The sequence below is a fragment of the Gossypium hirsutum genome, chromosome A02, assembly GCF_007990345.1.
Source record: "Gossypium hirsutum isolate 1008001.06 chromosome A02, Gossypium_hirsutum_v2.1, whole genome shotgun sequence".
NCBI classification, from domain to species: domain Eukaryota; kingdom Viridiplantae; phylum Streptophyta; class Magnoliopsida; order Malvales; family Malvaceae; genus Gossypium; species Gossypium hirsutum.
Genome location: NC_053425.1, coordinates 30,153,778 through 30,176,961, shown reverse-complemented (window position 1 = coordinate 30,176,961; position 23,184 = coordinate 30,153,778). Strand labels below are relative to the sequence as shown.

General features: G+C 34.7%; 1 non-coding gene across 1 annotated transcript; it reads left to right on the top strand.

Moving 5' to 3' along the window:
- The first annotated feature begins 18,067 nt into the window (after nucleotides 1-18,067).
- Nucleotides 18,068-18,173, top strand: LOC121216741 (small nucleolar RNA R71). Its single transcript, XR_005912919.1, has one exon. It is a non-coding gene; the product is annotated as a small nucleolar RNA R71 (small nucleolar RNA).
- Nucleotides 18,174-23,184: the final 5,011 nt, after the last annotated feature.

Genomic DNA, 23,184 nt, shown 5'->3' with positions numbered 1-23,184 from the left:
CGACACTTTGCTTCATTAATTTTCCAATTGGATGATCTGGAACTGGTTTGAAGAGATTTTGAATAGACACATAGAGGTGCTCAAAAGAAAAAAAATGAAATTTAATCATGTTTATTGTTTCAGATTCATGGATAAGATTAAGTGCCATTCCATGTGGTTGGGTTTTCTTTTACGATTAAGGTTTTTTTTTTTGCTTTTATGATTTTTCAGTTCTTTTAATTGTTTGACTTTGGGCTCTTAACGACCAAACTTACTGGGCTTTATTTTAATAAAAATCCAGTCGTTTTCCCTAAAAAAAATTATAGTGTAGAAACTCACCTTAAATCTTTCCTCATTATTAGCTTAACCTTCCCAACGCCATAGCCTCCTTCGTCCTGGCAGCTAAGCATAACAACTATTTATCTCAATTAATTCAAAGTTATTTAGACATTAAAACCCATAACCCAGTTTATAGAAACCTATTAGGAGTCCTTACCCTGCTTTCCTTAATTCTCGAGCATAAAAGGTTAAGAAGCTTACCAGTTTCTTAATTTCGTTACTTCCAAACTTCTACTCCATGCAAACCTCCACTAAGTTCTCCTCTTCTTCAGAACAATCGAAGAAGACAGTGCAAGGAAGAAGAAGGTTATAAGCTAATTGAGGAGAATTCCTTTCTCCCTTACACACGTATACATATATATTTATATCCTAATTTAGCACAGTCCCCATAGTCCAACCCAGCCAACAATTGCTAATTATTTTGTCCCTCATTGAGGAACCAATCGGTTCCAACCTAACCAAACTAGAATTGTAATCTACTTATTTGTCTAGCAATCACAAACATTTCCAAAAATTCCTAATAGAGCCCGTCAACATAATACTTTGCTCAATTAACTCCAAAAGCTCATTTAATTTCGAGTCCTTCAAGAAATTCAAGTGCGACAAATTTCAAATTAGATGTTTTGGAAATTTGAGAAATAAATCCAAAATATCGATACCTTCGTGAAAGTATTGATACCAAGCTATAAGTATCAATACCCACAGCTGGTATTGATACCATTTTAGCTTCAATATTTTGAAAATTTGAGAAAAAAATCATAAATATCGATCCCATAGCCGATATTGATACCATTTTCAGCTACGATGTTTTGAAAAGTTGAGAAAATAATCCTAAGTATCATTGCATTTATACCAAGGTATCGATGTTTTAAAAAATAAACAGAAATTACATGATTGTGGAAGTATAAATTTATTATAAATTTCTTAATGAATATATACAATTTCGTAATTACAAATATTGTATAAATTATCAAATTTACAAGTATAAAAAATGTTGGGAACCCGGAGTTGTTTAGGAGGTGTAACATTACAGCTCCCTCCATCAATGTCGAGGTTAATCGTTGTGGTCCATATCCTCCTCACCTGAACTGACATATTCATCATCCATGGACGATCCTTGAGGTGTATTCAACACAATCAAAAAATCATATGTCGGATCAAAGGTTTGCCCGGAGCGTGGAGTATTGTGAATATTGGGGTGTCAAGCTCAACGTATCAACTATCATTAATGATTAGGATTGCTGATAATGAAAACTATAATATCTCATATTTGTCTAATATGTGTAGCTTTGGGACCCCGGACTAAAGTTTTCAACTTGCAACTCATGTTGTGAATGTGACCTCAGAGGTTGAGGTTTGGGCACCGCCAATATTTGCGTAACACGAAATGGTTGACCTCAGTAAGGCCGTGGTTGACTCAATCCTATTTGTTTCCTCCCTTGTCGATGTATGTGTTTTGAGACTACAATCAACTGCCCACCAAATAAATAAGGCAACGCGTTCTCCAAGTACCAATGTTGGTAGTGGATCAAGGGTGTCAAATTAAAAAAACATGAATGCAACCGAGGCCACCTCTCCATCCAGGTATTCTATAATGTAATATATTCTTAATGTTTCACTACCCAATTCTTTCCTTCTTTTCCCCTATTGTTGATCTCGTGGACATTGTCGAGTCTATGCGGAATATTTGAAACATTTTATATGCACCCAAATTATCACAGAACCCAATCAACATTGTACCACTCTACGGTTGAAAATTTCAGCATTGGTGCATTGATACACCACACAGTTGCATATTCCTGAACCCACAGTGGAATGACAGCCACAACGTCTGGTGTGGAATATGACATCCACATGAACTGCATAATATTTAATATGATGTTAGTTGCATTAGTCAAATAAAATGGTCAAAGTAATTAAATTAAATTAATATAACTTAATTAAAAAATATATTACCTTGTCCCCGGAATATGCATCTATCATATGGCGGTAGACAAAAAGTGTCTCAGACTTTCCAATACTCGGACACTTATACCATCTGAAAACGAAGCAAACTTGTTAGTATAAATTAAAAAAACAATTATTCTTGATTCAATTTTACAATTTCTTTTTACCTATTTACAAGTGGACACACATGTGGTTGGTGACTCATTAATGCCAGAAATGGCATCATGCACAAAGCCCAGGACTACAGCAATATTAGACATCTACATATATCTTGTGTGTCATGCCTTGTCGCCCAACAAAGCTCACGATACAATGTCACCAATATCGCTAGCCCCAACTGTAGGAATGAGCCTGGTACAAATTGGACAATAGAGGCAAGTACATAATGTGGACCTTATTATTATTTTCATCCAGCATAAGTACCCCCTATCGACTGCAATTTATATGCTCGAGCAACGCACATCAACTTTGACTCAGTGGAACTACTAGATAAGGTTTGGAATTTTTCATTCAACCAAGAAAATTTCAAACTAGAAAATCTAGCTTCCCCATCACCAGGCAAGCGTCCAACCAGCTGGTAGCAAAGGGCAGAAGGTTCAGCCACATTACTTGGACCCGCACTATCAACTGGAAGCCTGAGTTGCATTGCGACATCTTCCAAGGTGATGGTGCACTCCCCACACGAAAAATGAAAAGTGTGGGTCTTCGGCCATCATCGTTCAACCAAGGTGGATATTAAGTTTTCCCTCAATTCAAACGTTTGAACCAATATCATTGTTCCAAATCTGATGACATCCAAGTGTGGCATAATCTGTTCGTTTGAATGGTACATTAGAATATGGACTCATGGCCTCAACACCCGGTACTCATCCTGTCCATATCATATAATCACATTTGTTAAATTGACAAAGTAAATATAAATTAAACCACAACGCTATAAATATATTTGCAAATAACAAAATATTTTACTGGTTCGATAATCATTAGTGTAGTGTGACTGGATGCCTGGAAAAGAGAACTCTTTGTGATATCTACATAATTAATAAAAAACAAATCGCCACTTCAAAAAACTAAATACAATTAAACATTATTTTATAATATATACAATTAAATATTATATTATAATATACAAATTATTACAATTAAAAAATCACATACCTTTAAATCTATTAGAATTTTCCCCCAAAATACCAACACAAAACTCTCAAAACTTCAAATAACACAAAAAAATACAAAAATTTCAATTTCTCTCTTCTTCTTTTTTTTTCTAAATTTCAGCTGATGGGATGGGGGGACCATTGGGATTTATATATGAAGAGGGGGAGAAGAAGAAAAAAAAGAAAAGGCATGTTGCTGGAACTGGCCTGCCACCTAACGTTAATTTCACTGCGCAAGTTAGACCTTTTTTTCTGTTTGTTTTATTCATTTTTTCTATTTTCTTTATTTTTCCCAATTCTACATTTTTCTTCCCGTTTTTCCTTTTTTAAACTTCTTAAAGAATTTTTTTTCCTTACCGAATTGTCACGGCAAACTACGCCTTATTTTTCTCCATTTGTTTTAAAACCCCACCTTTCGTTTTTTTCCATACACCATTTGTTCATCTTTGTTTGAATTTTTTCCTTACAAATTAAGTTTTGGAGGTTAAGAATCATAACTTTTTTCTAGTGAACTGAATTTATTTATCATAGTTTTACATACAAGAATAATGGTTCAAAAACTTGATTATCTTCGCTATCATCTTAACTTTTACTATAATAATACTAACCACAATTGGAATAATCACATTACACAATTGCTAATGTAATTTAATAAGTATTTTCTCCTATTTCATCATTTTCTGCTTGAATAAGGTCCATCGAAAATCTCGTGATATTTAACTTTGCTTGATTTGAGTCCATCAACAATTCCATTATCCAAGGGTGCTTTTAGTGAGATAATGTAACACCCCTTACCTGTGTTTGACACCGGAATAGGGTATGAGGCATTACCAGACAAAAACACATGCAATCATAAAAAACTAGGTCATGAATTTTCGTTCAAATTTAAAACTTCTCACATTTCATCTTAAAGTCCCTAATATGGGCCTACGAAGCCTAAATCATGCTTTGGAAACGGTTCGGGACCAAACCGAGAACTTTAGAAAACTTTGAAAAAATTCATGAAAAACAGGGGCGCACTCCCGTGTGATATTTGGACACAATTGTGTGGCTCGCATGGCCATGTCCCTAGCCCGTACACTAATCTGACTTGTTGTTGTGTATAGATTTATGTCACATAGAGATATCACCACTCATTCATCCACATAGTAAGCATACACATCCTTGGAATGCATCATTATGGAATTATAATATAGCCAATATACCAACATCAAATGGCTTTACACAACAATGAACTTTCAAATAGCATAGGCCAACATTTTAGGCCAAATCAATTATGACACATACAAAAATAACCAAGTCCCCTATACATGCCTTGACCTTAAATATAAGAATCATCAATACCCAATTTGTTAGTTTGATAGTGTGATAGGTTCTTCGTCGACTTCCAACCGGAGCTAACCTGAGGACATTATAAACACAGAAAACAAACGGAGTAAGTCGAACAACGGAAAATGTGCAAGTGTACATAATCGCAACAAGTAATAAAGTGACAAGTAAATATCGAGTTATCATACCTACAGGGACTGTAAAAAGAATTATTTATGAAATTAATTATAAAACACTTTGGCGAGGTAAAAATAATTTGGTTTTAAATGATGGTCAAAAACTATTTAAAAACTAAGTAAATAATTAAAATAAAACAAAGGAGTTCTAATGCACGATTTCAAATCAGATTTAATCAAGATAACATACTTGTGTTGGATTAATTACATTTCTTTAACTTAGAATTATTAAACTTATGTTTATATTGCTACGAATAAATTCACGGCAACTTGGTAATTTGCTAACTACTACTCATACATACTTATTAAATTAATCAATCTCTTGAACATTTTTCAATGTAAATCCAAGCGGTTAATTAATCTTCACAAGGATATAAAAGATTAAGTGAGGTAACAGGGTATTTCTACCTTGAAACAGTTTAATCACAAAAATCTTGCAAGTTATGCAAGGCCTATGTATCGCCGAATACAGTGCTAATTTAAACTTCAGCTGCCTTAGAAGAATAAACATGCACTGATTAAGCATTGTGTATATTAATTATAATTTCAAAACAATTTAATAATTAATTAATTAGTTATTTAACAATTATATTGCAAAAGTAACTTAGGCATGATTTTACTTAACCAAGCAATTTACTGAGGCCTATAATAGCATAAACATCATTTTAAGAATTCAAGCAAGCAGAATAGAATCAACCTAACACCAACTTAATTTAAGCTAAATTGATTAAAATAATCATTTCAACAGCATAAATATTCATAAACATGGTCATCAAAACAAAAACAAAAATTAAACAGATAGGGAACAAGAAGCAAATCCGGTGGTTCTCTGTGGCTTAACTAGTTGCTCTATTCTTCGTTCTTCATTGCCCTCAGCTATCAAGGTAGTTTATGAACACCTAATTGCTGCTCCAAAATGGCTGATGAGAGCCTATTTCCCAAGAGAAGAAATCGGCACTTGAACAAAAAGGGAAATGGGATGAAAGAAAATGGAGAGAAGAATGAGAGAGGAGAAGAGAGAATAATGTTGTAGGATTGAGGGATGGTTTGAATGATCAGCAAGGGGTGGCTTTTATAGCTGATTTTGGCTGCTAAAAAGAGAAAACTCCAGCAGCCAAAGATCCCCCCTATGTCCAGCCATCTACTTGGCAAAAGTTGAGACTTTCAACTTTGCTAAAAATAGCCTGGGGCAAATCTACAAAAGCCACAATTAAAGGTGGGGTTTGAACGCAATTTGGAAGTCTTTCAAGGGTCTTTTTGCAAGCATATTTAATCAGATAAAATGCTGATTTGGGTTAGCATATGGACGGTTCTGGGCAGCCCAATTAGTGGCTGGTTCAATTCATTCAATTTGGTTCGACCAGTGCGGATCAACTGGACCCTTTCTTCATAATTAATTAAAAATAATTTTTTTAACCCAAATTAAATGGGGAATAAATTAAAACTAATTAAATTATGAATTAATACACATTTCTGGACATTTTTAGGCTGGAAATTAATGTGCCTCGATACTTCAAATTGCTTATTGGTTTTATGCTTTCAGTAGTGTCAGCCAAGCCAATTTTTGCCCTTTGCGTAAATCTATTGAAAATAGTCAAAATTAATCAAAATTAAGTATAAAATTAACTAAAATTCACCATGTTCATATTTTTAACACAATTTAATTATTTTATAATATTTAATTAATTTTTGACAAGAATTTAACTGGATTTGCACGAATTTAAGTAAAAATGGGTGTGAAAAAGCATATAATTTTTTTTGTTTCCACACCCCCAACTTAATTCATTGCTCGTCCCAAGTAATGCACAAATTTTGAAAAGAGTTTATCGGAAACACTTTTGAAAAACTCCTTCAAAACAATTTTCTCCCTAAAATTATGAATTTGATATACTCATGCTCAAAAACAAGAAATATGATAGTTATGCTACTTAAGTATAACGTTCAGATTAGATTCAACAACTTATTATAATAGCAATTTTTAGACTAAATGCTTTTGTAACAAAGACATGTTAACCCTTACCAATTTGATTTTTATTCCTTTATTCAAGACTAAGCTGCAATTATTAAGTTTAACTTATGTCTTTATATGTTGATCGTAGCAATTTCTCTCCACTAATGTAGGTAGCATTAGGACTTTGAGTCAATAGGTCTTTATCAAGGTTGTAACGTGGCTAGGATAGGGGTAGGTGAAAGATGCATAAATTTTGGCTTAAAACCCTAGACTCAGCATCAATCGAACCTTCAAAATTTTTACCTTCGATACACCAACTTGACTTCCATATGCTCTTTTGTACATCTCTTTCAAATACATGTGTTCTTTTTTTAATTTAAAATAACACGAGCACTTACTTTGTGTACTGCAATTCTCAAGCATTTGATACTTCTTTTCAAGTCCCCCAAACTTATTTTCGAAGAACATTTTGAATAGTACTAAGTCTAGTGTTTGGGACAATTTTAAGATCATTAAGCGAAAAGTAATGGCTAAATATTGAAAGGGTTGAAATAAAATTAGGCCATATAGTCTCAAAGTTGGGTTTCAAAGGACAAAATTTACCATGGTGGGCTTGAAAGGCTCAAATAGTCCAAACAATAGTTGCCTAAATCATTTCCAACATTCCATGCTCCCTAGGATTTCGCCTCAAGAAACTACTAAGTCAATTCTAAAGACTTAAACTTTCATGCATACCTAACTTTCCTAAAGAACTAAAAATTTTATGGTACGAATTTGCATGCTTTGTTAAAAATGCATTCATGTCATTATTAAGCTAACATAATAATTTATTGAAATAATAGAACTTTATTCATACTCAAGTTTAGCATACTTAACAAAATTCAAATTTTTGAACAAAATATATCCTAATCATAATTAAAAGAAAATTTTTATTCTGAGTGGAAATTTTGGTCCCCCCAACTTAAAATGAACAAAAGTTCTCATTGTTTGAAGTGAATAAATACTATACACCAGGTAGGATTCCAGAAAAGAGAAGGTGAGTCAATTTGACTGCTTAAGTACCAAGCTCTCTCTGAATCCAATCCTAGACATGTATATATCTATTGCCACACTTTATATTTTGTGACTTGTTCATATTTACTCATAATTTCCATCTCTTGTTTTATTATGCAAAAATAAAAATTCCTAATTAAACTTAATCCTAGAAATAATCTACGAACAAAAATAAAGTAAAGTCAAGATCCCTCCCTTTTATTTATTTGCAGATCCTTCCGAATTGGACTCATCTTTTGCTCAATCTTTATTGCCTTTGCATGAATCGCTTCGCTCCTTCTTTGATAATGGACTCCATGGTTCAAATATGAAATCTGAGAACTTAGGCACAAAAATAAATGGGTCATTTTATATTTTCTCAAAAGCACTTCTCATCAAGTCATCCCTTATTTTTTAGTATCTCTAATAGGCTTGTTACTGCCATTATATATGTTGCATTCTGTCCATCAATTTTGATAGCTCATCTCGAAGGTCTGGGCTAGGCGGTGAGCTCTAAATATTGAAGTTTCAACATCAGGTTCAGCTTCTAGCTCCACTGATTCTTCATTATTAGGGACTTCAAAGGATTGCGTCGTGGGATCGTCTCTTCATCAGGGTCCTCAGGTTCCTCACTTCCTTCAACTCATGGTTGTAGGACTGAGTCTCCAGCTACTCGGTAGAGGTCCCAATCTGTGATTGTGCCTTGGCTATACCCTATCTTCCTTACATTTGCAAAAATTTCAGCTTTCAAGCATAGAATTGTTATTGTAAATGGGAAGTGAGCAGGGCCAGAGCGTTTAACTGCACAATTCTGTATTTCCCTCAAGATGATCTTTCCCACATCAATGGTCTTACCAGTTAGGATCGAGTACAATAAGACCATTCACTCTAACGAGATTGTAGTCCTTTGTGAGCTATGCATAAGGCTTAATCAAATGAAGTAAAACCATACCTTCGCGAGTGGCGTCAAATATTCTCTTCGACAAGTGTGGATTCCTTGTTTTGACACAGTCCATTTAGAACCCTGAACTGTTAGTTCCTTGAGAATTTCTTCCAAATTTTTAGGTTTGATATTGCTCATTAATGTGGAATATTCATTGTTTTCGAAATCAGGTAATTCAGAGAACTAATTAATAGCATTTGAATTTATTGGTACCTTGATTCCGTGAACTGGAACTTCTGTCATCTCGCTTAAAGTTAAATTCGCATAGAACTCACGAACTATCTCCTCATCCACACTAGGTCTCTTTTCACAAAACAGTTCCGAATTGAGGGTTTCAGCAACTTGACGAATACGTGCCATAAAGTCTCTGTAGTTGCTTTCCTTTAATGTAAAGCCTTTCTCTGGATGCATCTGTTGATTTTTGAAGATACTTTTGTATCTCACTTTGGCTTCTTCATAGTGGAACTTGTTTTGTGTTTCATCAATTTGAGCGGAAGCACGAGTTCTCTTGCGAGGCATGTTTAACTGATCATAAGATAGAAAAATTATTTTCTCAAAAATTTAATAAAAATTATTAATAATTCAATGAATTGAAAATTTAACTAATTGAAAAAAATAAAAATTAAGAGAAAATTAGGTCTTACCACTTTTCTTTTCTTTTTTTGGTAAAAATATAAGAACTCTTAATAATAATAATAATAATAATTATGAAGAAAAAGATGGCAATTTCAAAGAAGGGTTGGAAGGCTTGGCTAATGGGCTTGGTGTGCAAGGTGGCTAGGTGCTTGGACGGATGGTGTGTGTGGGAGCAGCAATGCAGCAAGGAGCCTTCAGCAGAAGGCCTGGCGTGGGCACTAAGGCACTGGGCGCTCGTGCGTTGTGGCCTAGAGCAGTAGGCGTGCGTGAATGGAAGCCTGGTGCAGGACTTAGCCTGGACAGCTACTGGGTAGGAGTAGCAGGTGCGCGCGGATGAGCGCTTGGCGTGAGTTGAGGCTGGAGCAATAGGCACGAGCTGAGTCTAGCGCAATAGGCGCGCGATGGAGCTGGATGTGCGGCGGTCTACTGGGCGTGTGCTTGTGGCACTTAGGGGTTTGGTGTTTTGGGGTTTTGAAGATGAATGAATGGAGGGAGAAAGGTTGATGGTATTTATAGATGGAAAAATAAGATTTGTAGTAGAATTCTTAGAAAATTTTAAAAAAAAATCCTAAGTTCTAATTCTACTCAAAGTTTAACAACAATTAATAATTAAATATATGTATATGAAATTATCAATTGCCATTAATTTATTAAGATAACCATAAAATATAATTAAAATACAATTACTCCTGATTCTAAGCTAAGTTGATGAAAATTAATATATAAATTATAATAAATATAATTATATATTAAGGTTTATCAAATTAATACATAATATTAAAAATATTTATTCTAGATGCTTTTTGAAAATATTTATAAAGGGAAGCACCTAGTTTTTATTATTTACAAAAAAAATCAAATTTTAGAAATAATTCAATTAAGTCCCTAGACTTAATGAAAATTTAAAATTGAGTTGCAAATTAAAACATGGATCAAAATTGACCCTTTTATTTTAAAAACTAAAAATTTATTTTTCCATTTAGGGAATAATTTTTTAGGAAATTATGTCGAAATAAATTCCCAGGAAAGATTGGAGGGGTTACAAGCAGTCCTGCTTAAGTTCCAATCTCTTAGACAGAATTTATTTCAACATACTATACCTAAAAATATACCCTAAATCATTTATTCAAAAATAAAAACGAGAAATTAAGAATTCGATAAAATGAACGTGATTTTATCCCGTTCAGTTTTATCTCCCCAATAATGTTTCAGGCGCTGAGCATTAACTCAGAAATTATCTCCCTTACCTTGGAGTTCAACAACTCCATATGGATAGACTTGATGAATTGTAAATGCACCAGACCAACGTGATTTTAACTTACCTAGAAAGAACCTTAATGTAATGCCGTGTACCCGAGACCGTCGCTGGAGTCAAATACGAGGTGTTAACGGACTTAATTCATTACTTATACAGCACAAACAATTTATTTTTAAAACTTCCAGACAAGCTAGCAATCTACATTATAGTCACTTAAAAATTCATATCTCGAGTTTCGAACCTTGAAATTAAGATCCGTAAATTTTCTTTGAAACTAGAATCATATATCTATTTACTATTTTTTTTCTAGAATTTTTGGTCAAGCCAATTAGTACATTTTATTAGTTAAAGTCTCCCCTGTTTCTGGGTTCGACTACTCTGACCCCTGTGTATTACAAATCAGATATCTACTTGTACAGAGTTTCAATGACTATGCCGTTTATTTTTTATAAAACTAGACTCAATAATAAATCTGTACATATAAAGAATGACTTCTAATTATTTTTTTACAATTTATGGTGACTTCTTAAATTTAGAACAGAGGATCCAGAAATCACTCTGGCCCTATTTTACAAAAATTCAAATATCTCATAAAATATAATCCATATACGTGTTTGTTTAATCCATATGAAAATAGACTCATTAAGCTTAGATTCCTTAACTTATTCATCATTTAAGTCAATTTCTACTATTTTTAATGATTTTTCAAATTCACATCATTGCTACAACAATATTCTGTTTTATAACAAATTTCACTTTACTATAGATTTCCATGGACTAAATAGCATTTTAAATAGACATGGCATCAAATATGATTTAGATTGGCCATTCCAACGGCTAATCATTCACAAACCCTTTTCTTACCAAACCATAACCATGTCATAAAATCATTTACACAAAGTGAGTATTTTGCCATACATGTCACATTCAAAATACACAAGCCATTTTACCAATTTAGGCCTTCGGATAGTGTGAACGAGTCTTCGACCTATCCTGATTCTCAAGCCGGCTTGTCAACAACTACAATGAATGAAAAGGAGGGGGTAAGCATAAATGCTTAGTAAGTTCACATGCAAATAGCAAATAACATAATCATGCAATTCCACATAAAACATCATTTGCATAAACAACATCAAGACATTCGTGTTTCATTTGCATTTAATATCTTTCTACGATTTCATCATACCAAGTTCTCAACCCGAGGATTTAAGCACATACCTGTCAAATTTTCTCATTCACCACACTTACCAATATATCACCTTCGTTTTAGGCATTCTTCTCATTCACTTAAGATTCACCCGTTGAACACATCGGAATATAATTCGAATACGCGGATTTCATGAACGTAAGTGCCATACCCGCAGCTAGACAAACTCAATAGCCTGCGGAACTTATGTATTCAAGCTACCATGTAACCCACCCATAAGTGAACTCGGACTCAACTCAACGAGCTCGGGCGTTCGCATCCATAAGTGAACTCGGACTCAACTCAACAGTTCGGATGCCTAGTTACATCTCACGAACTCGGACTCAACTCGACGAGTTCGAAACTCAAGTATCCTAGTGACATGTCACTTGTATTCTAATCTATTCCTAAGGTTCAAATGGGCTTTTTCCTTGATCTCACATCTTTTCCGTCTTCCACGAAATATCAGAACCGATACTCGGTGATAGTTCATACTCATCAAGTAATTCACATAATTACATATTATTCAACATTAACCATAAAACATAACAATTCATGATAATAATAAGCATCATATCATATAAACAACATTAAATTGCTCAAAATGACAATTATGTTACTACATTTACACATGAACTTACCTCGATACAAAATATTAGCAATCGAGCCTATTCTTCGTAAACTTTGTTTTTCCTTCGATCGTGACTTGAATCTCGTTTCCATTGATCTATAATGCCAAATTAATCTTATTTAATACATACATTCATCAAAATAGTTCTTAATACAAACTTTGGAAAAATTAAATTTTTGCCCCTAAACTTTTGCATAATTACACTTTTGCCCCTAGGCTCGGGAATTAAACTTCATCCCTTATTCTTATGTTTTATGACATGATGATCATTTATCCCTTCTATAGCAACATCAAATTCACACCCTAACATGCACTTATGGCTGTTAGGTATTTTTACCAATTAAGCCCTTTTACTCGTTTTCACTTAAAACCGAGTAGTACAAGTTGTCTAACATAATTTAAAACCTCATATTCTATCATAAAACACCAAAATACACAAATTTCACCTATGGGTATTTTTCCAAATATGAACCCTAGGTTGAATTATTGCTAGCATAAGCTTAATCGAGCTATCGGGATTCTAAAAACGTAAAAAACATTAAAAACGGGGCTTGGAATCACTTACTATGGAGCTTGGAAGCTTGAAACAAACCCTAGCTGTGGAGAACCCTTGAAATTTCAGCCTAATGAAGAAGATGGACAAAAATTGGCTTTTAATTTTGTTTTTAATTCATTTTAATAACTAAATGACCAAAATGCCTTTCCTACTGAACTTTCAAAAAAATTCCATCCATGTCCAATTTTTGTCCATAGACTTAGAAATTGGTCAAATTTCTATTTAAGACCTCTTCATTAATATTCCAAAGCAATTTCATACTAAAAACTCCTAGAATGCAAGTTTTGCAAATTATTCGATTTAGTCCCTAATTTCAATTTAAGCACTTTAGGCATAGGATTTCATCAAGAAATTTTCACACAATCATGCAATCATATCTTAAATATCAAAATAATTATAAAATAGTTATTTCTATCTTGGATTTATGGTCACGAAACCACTATTCAGTTTAGGCCCTAATTCGGGATATTACACTTAATCTAGAATTGAACAACAAGACTTGCTGACCTGCTTCAAATTCTCGAACTCGAATGTGTTTGTCATGCCATTTCTTCAGTCTTTCTTTAAGTAATTTGGCATTTTCATATGAGAACATTCGAAACTCTTCTAACTCATTAAGTTGGAACCTCTGTTTCTCTTTCGCGAGCTTAGGATCCAAATTATGCTGTTGAAGAGCCCAGTAAGCTTTGTGCTCTAACTCCAAGGGTAGATGACATGCTTTCCCAAAGACCAACCTGTAAGGTGACATCCCTAAAGGTGTCTTGTATGCTATTCTGTAAGCCCATAAAGCATCATCTAGCCTTTTGGACCAATCTCGTCGGTTCGGGCAAACTACCTTCTCGTGGATAGTAAGCTGTTGCAACCTTGTGTTTCACTCCGTACTTGTCTAATAACCATTTTAACCACTTGTTCACAAAGTGGGACCCTTCATCACTAATGATAGCTCTTGGGGTTCCAAACCTTGTGAACACGTGTTTCTGCAAGAACTTCATTACAACCTTCGCATAGTTTATCAGATAAGCTTCATCCTCGACCCACTTAGACACATAGTCTACTGCTACCAACATATACTTGTGACCAAAAGACGAAGGGAAAGGACCAAGAAAGTCAATACCCCATACATCAAACAATTCTACCTTAATGATGTTTGTTCGAGGCATCTCATTTCTGTTGGTGACATTTCCGACCCTTTGACATTGGTCACAGCTCTTTACGTACGTATATGCATCCTTGAATAGTGTTGGCCAAAAGAATCCAGTTTGCAATACTTTGGCCACCGTACGAGTACCTCCGCAGTGTCCCCACTCGGAGTTGAGTGATAATGGTATAAAATCTTTTGTACTTTATCTTCTGACACGCATCTCCTAATCATCTGATCTGCACACTTTTTAAACAAATATGGCTCTTCCCAGAAATAGTACTTCACATTGTGAAGAAACTTTCTCCTTTGTTGATACGTCTTATCAATTGCCATTAATCCACAAGCTAAATAGTTAGCAATATCAGCAAACCAAGGGGTATTATGGACATGACTTACCTTCAGTATGTGTTCATCTGGAAATGTTTCCTGAATTGGTAAAATAAGAGAATTCCTTTCTTGCGGCTCCAATCTGGACAAGTGATCTGCTACTTGGTTTTCTACTTCCTTTCGATCTTGAATTTCTAGATCGAACTCTTAAAGTAGGAGCACCCACCGAATCAGTCTCGACTTAGCATCTTTCTTGGCAAGTAAGTACTTAATTGCCGAGTGCTCCGTATAGACAGTCACTTTGGTACCTACAAGATAAGATCGAAATTTGTCAAAAGCAAATACAATAGCAAGTAACTTTTTTTCTGTTACCGTATAGTTCAGTTGAGCTCTTGTAAGATTCCATCTTGCATAGTAGATGGGATGAAAAACTTTGCTCCTTCACTGGCCCATGACAGCTCCTTTTGTGAAGTCGCTTGCATCACACATCAATTCAAATGGCAAATCCCCGTCTAGTGTAACGATTATGGGTGTCGTAACTAATTGACTCTTCAAATCCTTGAAAGCTCTTCAGCATTCATCATCAAACTTGAACGCCGTTCCCTTCTCCAATAATTTGCATAAGGGTTTAGCAATTTTGGAGAAGTTTTTGGTAAATCTTTGATAGAAACCAGCGTGGCCCAAAAAGATCTTAATACCCTTTACAGATGCTGGCGGTGGAAGCTTCTCAATAACATCTACCTTTACTTTATATACCTCGATCCCATATCTCGTTATCCGATGCCCTAGAACAATTCCTTCTCGTACCATGAAATGGCAGTTCTCCAAGTTAAGTACGAGGTTTGTTTCTTTGCATCACCTTAGTACCTTAGCTAGATTGGCTAACCAATCATCGTAAGTATCTCTGAATACTGAAAAGTCATCCATAAAAACTTCCAAGTACTTCTCAACCATTTCAGTAAAAATAGACATCATACATCTTTGAAATGTAGCAGGTGCATTACATAAAGCAAATGGCAAGCGTCTAAATGAAAATGTACCGTACGAGCAGGTCAACACCATCTTGTGTTGATCTTTCGATGCTACTGTAATCTGATTATACCCTGAGTATCCATCGAGAAAACAGTAATAGTCTCACCCCACGAGTCTATCCAACATTCGGTCCAAGAACGGCAAAGGAAAGTGATCTTTCCTAGTCGCCTTATTCAGCTTCCAATAATCGATGTAAATCCTCCATCCCATAACTGTTCTAGTTGGTATCAACTCATTATTCTCGTTCTCTACCACTGTGATACCTCCTTTCTTTAGCACACACTGGACTGGACTTACCCACGAACTTTCTGAGATGGGATAAATGGTACCCATATCTACCCACTTGATAATCTCCTTTTTGACCACGTCCTTCATGATGGGGTTCAGTCTTCGTTGTCTATCAATCGTCCCTTTTTCGCCATCTTCCAAGATAATCTTGTGCATGCATACAAATGGACTAATACCGCGAATATCGGCTATGGTCTATCCGATAGCCTTCTTGAATTGTTTCAAGACTAAGATAAGTTTCCCTTCTTACAATAGTCAATTCTGCTAAAACAATCACAGGTAGAGTAGAAGCATTACCTAAATAAATGTATTTTAAATGTGAAGGTAATACCTTGAGTTCTAATTTTGGTGGTTCCTTGATTGACGCTTTTGGTTAGGTATACTCCCTCTTCTCTAACTCCAAAGATTCCAAATGGGATTGCGAATTAAATCCCCTTTGATTAGCCTCTAGTAACGCTAAGTACTTATCCTCCTCTTCATCATTTGGAGGGTCTGATGTCAAAATTCTTTCCAGTGGATCCTCAATAGAGTTGAGTTCCTTTTCCACTATTAAATCCTCTAAGTCGGATACTGTAGAACAATCATCAACCGCGTCAGGGAATCGTATAAACTTAAAAACATTAAATATTACCTGATCATCCTAAACACACATCGTAAGCTCGCCCTTCTGCACATCAATAAGGGTCCTTCCGGTTGCTAAGAACGGTCTTCCTAGGATAATTGGTACTTCTTTGTTTGCTTCAAAATCTTGAATCACAAAGTCAGCAAGAAAGATGAATTTATCTACACGTACCAATACATCCTTAATTTTTCCTTCTAGAAGTGCTAAGGATCGATCTGCTAGTTGAAGTGTAACCATAGTAGGTCTAACTTCACCTATCCCCAACTTTCTAAATATTAACATAGGCATCAAGTTTATACTTGCACCCAAGTCACATAGTGCCTTACCACAATATGTTGCTCCAATGTTGCAAGGTACAGTAAAACATCTAGGATCCTTCAGCTTTGGGGGTAGTTTGTCTTGAAGATATGCGATGCATTCCTTCGTTAGAGCTACCGTCTCAAATTCTCCAAGTCTTCGCATCTTGGATGGGATATCTTTCATAAACTTGATGTAGTTCGGCATTTGTTCAAGTGCTTCTACCAACGGGATATTGATATGAAGTTACTTGAGTACATCAAGGAACTTCTTGAATTGAATTTCCTGTTTCTGCTTATGAAGTATTTGAGGGTAGGGTGGTGAAGTTTTCATTACTAGAACTGGTACTGGTTGATTTGTCTTTGGTGGCAATTCTGCATCTAACACAGTTGTTAGTTGATCATAATTAGGTGGTTCTGAGGTTACCTTATCAGGTTTTGCAGGTTCTAGTTTTGGTGAAACTAGAATTTCAACACTCAGTTGAACTTCCTCTGAGTCTTGAGTGTCAGCTGGCTCCTTTTCAGCTTCGATGGTGTTGGGCTCTACTGTCTTTCTGCTCGTCAATGTTAATGCTTTTCAATGTTAATGCTTGGATTCTCCGTATCACTAGGTAAAGCATCTTGTGGTCGATTTCTAAGTTTAGTTGCAAGTTGGCCCATCTGGTTCTCCAAGTTCTTCAATGTAGCTGGTTGACTTTGAATTAGGGCGTCATTCTTCACCATGTAATCCTTCATTAGATTATCTAAGCTATTGGATGATTCAGCTTCAACTAGTTTCTGAACTTGTTGGGAAAAACTAGGCGGCTGGGTCGGTCTAGGTTGGGCGTAGTTGTTACTGGTTCCAGCCCCATGAAATATACAGATTCGGGGTTTGATGGAAATTCTTTGAACAAATGTCCTTCCCCATAATAAACACAGGCTATACTCTCAAATTGGTGAGGTGGTTGGGCTGCAAAACTGTTAGACCCATTAGTGTTAATATTCTTAAGGATTGAGGATATTGAAGATACTTGAGATGCGAGTGAAGTAAGAGCGTCCATTTCATGTATTCCAATGACTCGTCTTCCTGACGCGGCTCAATTGGTTGGCCATTGATAATTGTTACTGCGATCCTCTCGATGATTTCGTAAGCCTCATTGTAGGACTTAAAAAGAAGAGCACCATTAGCGGATGCATCCACTACCATCCTCGTGTGAGCATTGAGACCATTATAAAATGTCTCAAGTTGGATACAATGTGGGATTCTGTGATGAGGGCATTTTCGTAATAATTCTTTGTATCGTTCCCATGCCTCATACAAGGATTCATCATCATTTGTTGGAAGGCAGTGATCTCATCCCTCAACTTAGCGTTCTTGCTTGGCGGGAAATACTTCATGAGGAATCTTTCGACTAACTCTTGCCATGTGGAAATTGAGTTTGATGGCAATGAGTTCAACCAGGCTTGAGCTCTATCCCTTAGTGAGTATGGGAATAGTTTCAATCGTAATGCATCTTCGGGTACTCTGTCTAATTTCAAAGAGTCACTCACCTCCATAAACAATTTTAAATGAAGATGAGGATCTTCGATAGGCATTCCACTGAATTGGCCCACTGTCTGAAGCATCTTGAACATGACTGGCTTCAGCTCGAATTGTTGTGCCTCAATTTTGGGTCTCCTAATACCCGGATTAAGATTATTAAACACTACCACAGCATATTGTCTTAAGGCTCTATCCCTATCATCAGCAATAAGGATAGGATTTTGAGCAAAGTTTGCTTCATTTCCTTGATTCATATTCTCGAAATTCATTCCTCCAGTCCTTCTCTGTTTTGCTTGTCTTCTTTGATTCGAAAGGTTCGTTCTATCTCAGGGTCTACAGGGAGTAAGTCAATAATCTGGTCAATACTCATAAACACTTGTAATAATCACATGAAATTTAAGTAAAAATTTAAACAGGAAAATAAACCAAATTGTAAAACTAACTAATTCACAAATAATGACTTTTTTAAAACAATCCCCGACAACGGCGCCAAAAACTTGGAATGACGGAAAATGTGCAAGTGTACACAATCGCAACAAGTAATAAAGTGACAAGTAAATGTCGAGTTATCATACCCATAGGGACTGTAAAAAGAATTATTTATGAAATTAATTGTAAAACACTTTGGCGACGTAAAAATAATTTGGTTTTAAAAGATGGTCAAAAACTATTTAAAAACTAAATGAATAATTAAAATAAAACAAAGAAGTTCTAATGCACGATTTCAAATAAAATTTAATCAAGATAACATACTTGTGTTGGATTAATTACATTTCTTTAACTTAGAATTATTAAACTTATGTTTATATTGCTATGAATAAATTCACGGCAACTTGGTAATTTGCTAACTACTGCTCATACATACTTATTAAATTAATCAATCTCTTGAACATTTTTCAATGTAAATCCAAGAGGTTAATTAATCTTCACAAGCATATAAAAGATTAAGTGAGGTAACAGGGTATTTCTACCTTGAAACAGTTTAATCACAAAAATCTTGCAAGTTATGCAAGGCATATGTATTGCCGAATACAATGCTAATTTAAACTTTAGCTAAGCATTGTGTCTATTAATTATAATTTCAATACGATTTAATAATTAATTCATTAGTTATTTAACAATTATATTGCAAAAATACCTTAGGCATGATTTTACTTACCCAATCAAGTTACCGAGGCCTATAACAGCATAAACATCATTTTAACAATTCAAGCAGGAAGAATATAATCAACCCAACACAAACTTAATTTAAGCTAAATTGATTAAAATAACCATTTCAACAGCATAAATATTCATAAACATGTTCGTCAAAACAACAAAAAAAATTAAGGAGATAAGGAACAAGAAGCAAATCCGGTGTTTCTCTGTGGCTTGACTATTTGCTCCGTTCTTCGTTCTTCGTTGCCCTCGGCTATCAAGGTAGCTTATGAACACCTAATTTCTGCTCCAAAATGGCTGATGAGAGCCTCTTTCCCTAGATAAGAAATCGGCACTTGAACAAAAAGGGAAATGGGATGGAAAAAAATGGAGAGAAAAATGATAGAGGAGAAGAGAGAATGAGAGAATGTTGTGGTATTGAGGGATGGTTTGAATGATCAGCAAGGGGTGGCTTTTATAGCTGATTCTGGCTGGTAAAAATAGAAAATTCCAGTAGCCAAAGACCCCCCTATGGCCCGCCATCTACTTGAAAAAATTTGAGACTTTCAACTTTGCTAAAAATAGCCTGGGGCAAATCTACAAAGCCACAATTAAAGTTGGGGTTTGAATGCAATTTAGAAGTCTTTCAAGGGCCTTTTTGCAAGCTTATTTAATCAGCTAAAATTTTGATTTGGGTCAGCATATGGACTGTTCTGGGCTGCCCAATTAGTTCGGTTCACTCAATTTGGTTCAACCAGTGCGGTTCAACTGGACCCTTTCTTCATAATTAATTAAAAATAATTTATTTAACCCAAATTAAATGGGGAATAAATTAAAATTAATTAAATTATGAATTAATACACATTTCTGGACAATTATGAATTAATACACATTTCTGGACCGTCTTAGGCTAGAAATTAATGTGCCTCGACACTTCAAATTGCTTCTCAGTTTTGTGCTTTCAGCAGTGTCAGCCGAGCCAATTTTTGTCCTCTACGCGAATCTGTCGAAAATAGTAAAAATTAATCAAAATTAAGTATAAAATTAACTAAAATTCACCATTTTCATATTTTTAACACAATTTAATTATTTTATAATATTTAATTTTTTCGACAAGAATTTAACCGGATTTGTACGAATTTAAGTAAAAATGGGTATGAAAAAGCATATAAATTTTTGTGTTTCCAATAAGCTATATAGCTTAGTAAGTTGGTATGTAAATAATAAGAAATTTATTAACATGCTTTTACCAATTCTCTCAATATGTTCTCAAGATAATACAATCATAATTGCACATAGTTCCACTATTTACTCTTGTTCATCTCAAGCTATAACTTAAGTCACAATCACTAAATTATTTATATCTTGAGCTACAGAACTCCAAATTAAAATCCACTAATTTTCCCTAAAACTAGGCTCACGTATCTTCTGACCATAAAAGTTTCAGAATTTTTGATGTAGCCAATAAGTACAGTTTATTCTTTAAAGTCTCCCATGTTCTGCTGTTTGACAATTTCAACTCTTCCTCACTAAAAATTAATTATCTCATCGTATGCAATTCAGATGATGTTCCCGTTTGTTTCTATTTAAAATAAACTCAATAAGAATTTTAAAAATATAAAATCTAACCAATAATTATTTTGTATAATTTTTAATGATTTCCAAAGTCAGAACAGGGGATTTCAAAATCATTCTAACCCTGTCTCACATAAATCCAAATATATCGTAATATGAATTCTTTTGCTTACATCGTTTCTTTTATGTAAAAATATACTAAATAATCTTTCATTTCATATCTTATTAAACCTCTAATTTGATTTCCACCATTTTTTGTGATTTTTCAAAGTCACACAATTGTTGCTGTCCAAAACTATTTTATTACTAAATTTCACTCTTTCATGTTTTCTTTCAAGTAACTTTCATTGCAACACTTACTCCATATCAATCTTACCAAAGTTCGATCACATATCGAGCACATTGCTCATAAGTTTACACACACGTACCGGCACTTATTCATCACATAGTCATATTCAATTACACCTAGTCATTTCCCGTTGAACACATCAGAATAATAACGGATACACGGTGGCCTTCACATAGCACCACCCTTGTAGCCAAACCTATTTTATTCTCAAAGTGGCCTTCACATAGTACCACACTTGTGTCCAAAGTTATTTTATTCCTAAGGTTCAACCGGAAAATTTCTCACTTAGCACCATGCCATGGACTTATTTCACTTAGATGCCATGGACTTATTTCACTTAGCACATTGCCATGGTCTTATTTCACTTAGATGCCATGGTCTTATTTCACTTAGCACATTGCCATGGACTTTAGAATAACCTGGCATCCTTTCCAAAACTATATTTACTTACTCAACTATTTTCAACTCTGTCTACATTATAAGCATATCCGCTACTGAACTCTTTAATCTTTCACTGGTGAACTCATGCAGCACAAATCTTATGAAATTTCATTTTAAGATATCACATTAGTAAGGGGGTGAGGTCGTAAAGCTTCTAACTTGACTCTCATACATACACATATGGCTTAACATTCATCACCATCATCACAATTATACAATTCACTTCAAGTAATTTAACACACATATTTATGTTACACTAACTTTCCGATTATCTTATTCAAACAAGTGCTCTTATACATGCATTCCACAAATATTGAGTAAGTTTACTTACTGTATTCACTTAATCATACAAGTCAAACACATAACATCATATGAAGGTCAAACAAACATGAATTCTTGTCATAATACAAATTTGCATTTTATATTACTTTCCCATATTTCAAGAATAATTACCCTTAACACTATTTTAATTTCAAGGAATATTCAGATATTATGCTCAAGGTATGTATATTAACAATCTATCATTTCATTTTCAACAATGCCCCTTTTTGGCACATATTCATAATACACACTCTGGAGTCACATACGATATAACAATACTACTAGTCCAGGTTAAAGCTTTTTCATAACATTTATAACATTTTACTCGTTTCATAAAATCAACACAATCAATCGAAATACTACATTCAACCAAAATAATAACATCTTACTCATAATTCTCAACTTATGGATGTTTCATTTTTGTACCTCATCACATGCATGTCATGAACTATTATATATATGCTTTCCAGTTTCAATTTATCACAAACACATTTTCAAATAACCCAATGTCATTTGCATCATTTTCAAAAATGGCTCGGTGGAAAGCACCTCTGTTTCAACAAAATAATTTCATCAGAGTCGGGAGGTATCACACTATCACGGTTCATATTTACCATGTATAACTAGACTCTTACACCTGCTAGGTTAGTCCAAGAACCTACTAAACTATAGCTCTGATACCACTAAATGTAACACCCCTTACCCGTGTTCGACACCGGAATAGAGTATGAGGCATTACCGGACATAAACATATGCAATCATATAAAACCGGGTCATGAATTTCTGTTCAAATTTAAAACTTTTCACATTTCATCTTAAAGTCCCTAATATGGGCCTACGAAGCCCAAATCATGCTTTGGAAACGGTTCGGGACCAAACCAGGAACTTTAGAAAACTTTGAAAATTTTCGTGAAAAACAGGGGCACACTCCCGTGTGATATTAGGACACAGTCGTGTGGCTCGCATGGCATTTCCCTAGCCTGTGCACTAATCTGACTTGCTATTGCGTACAG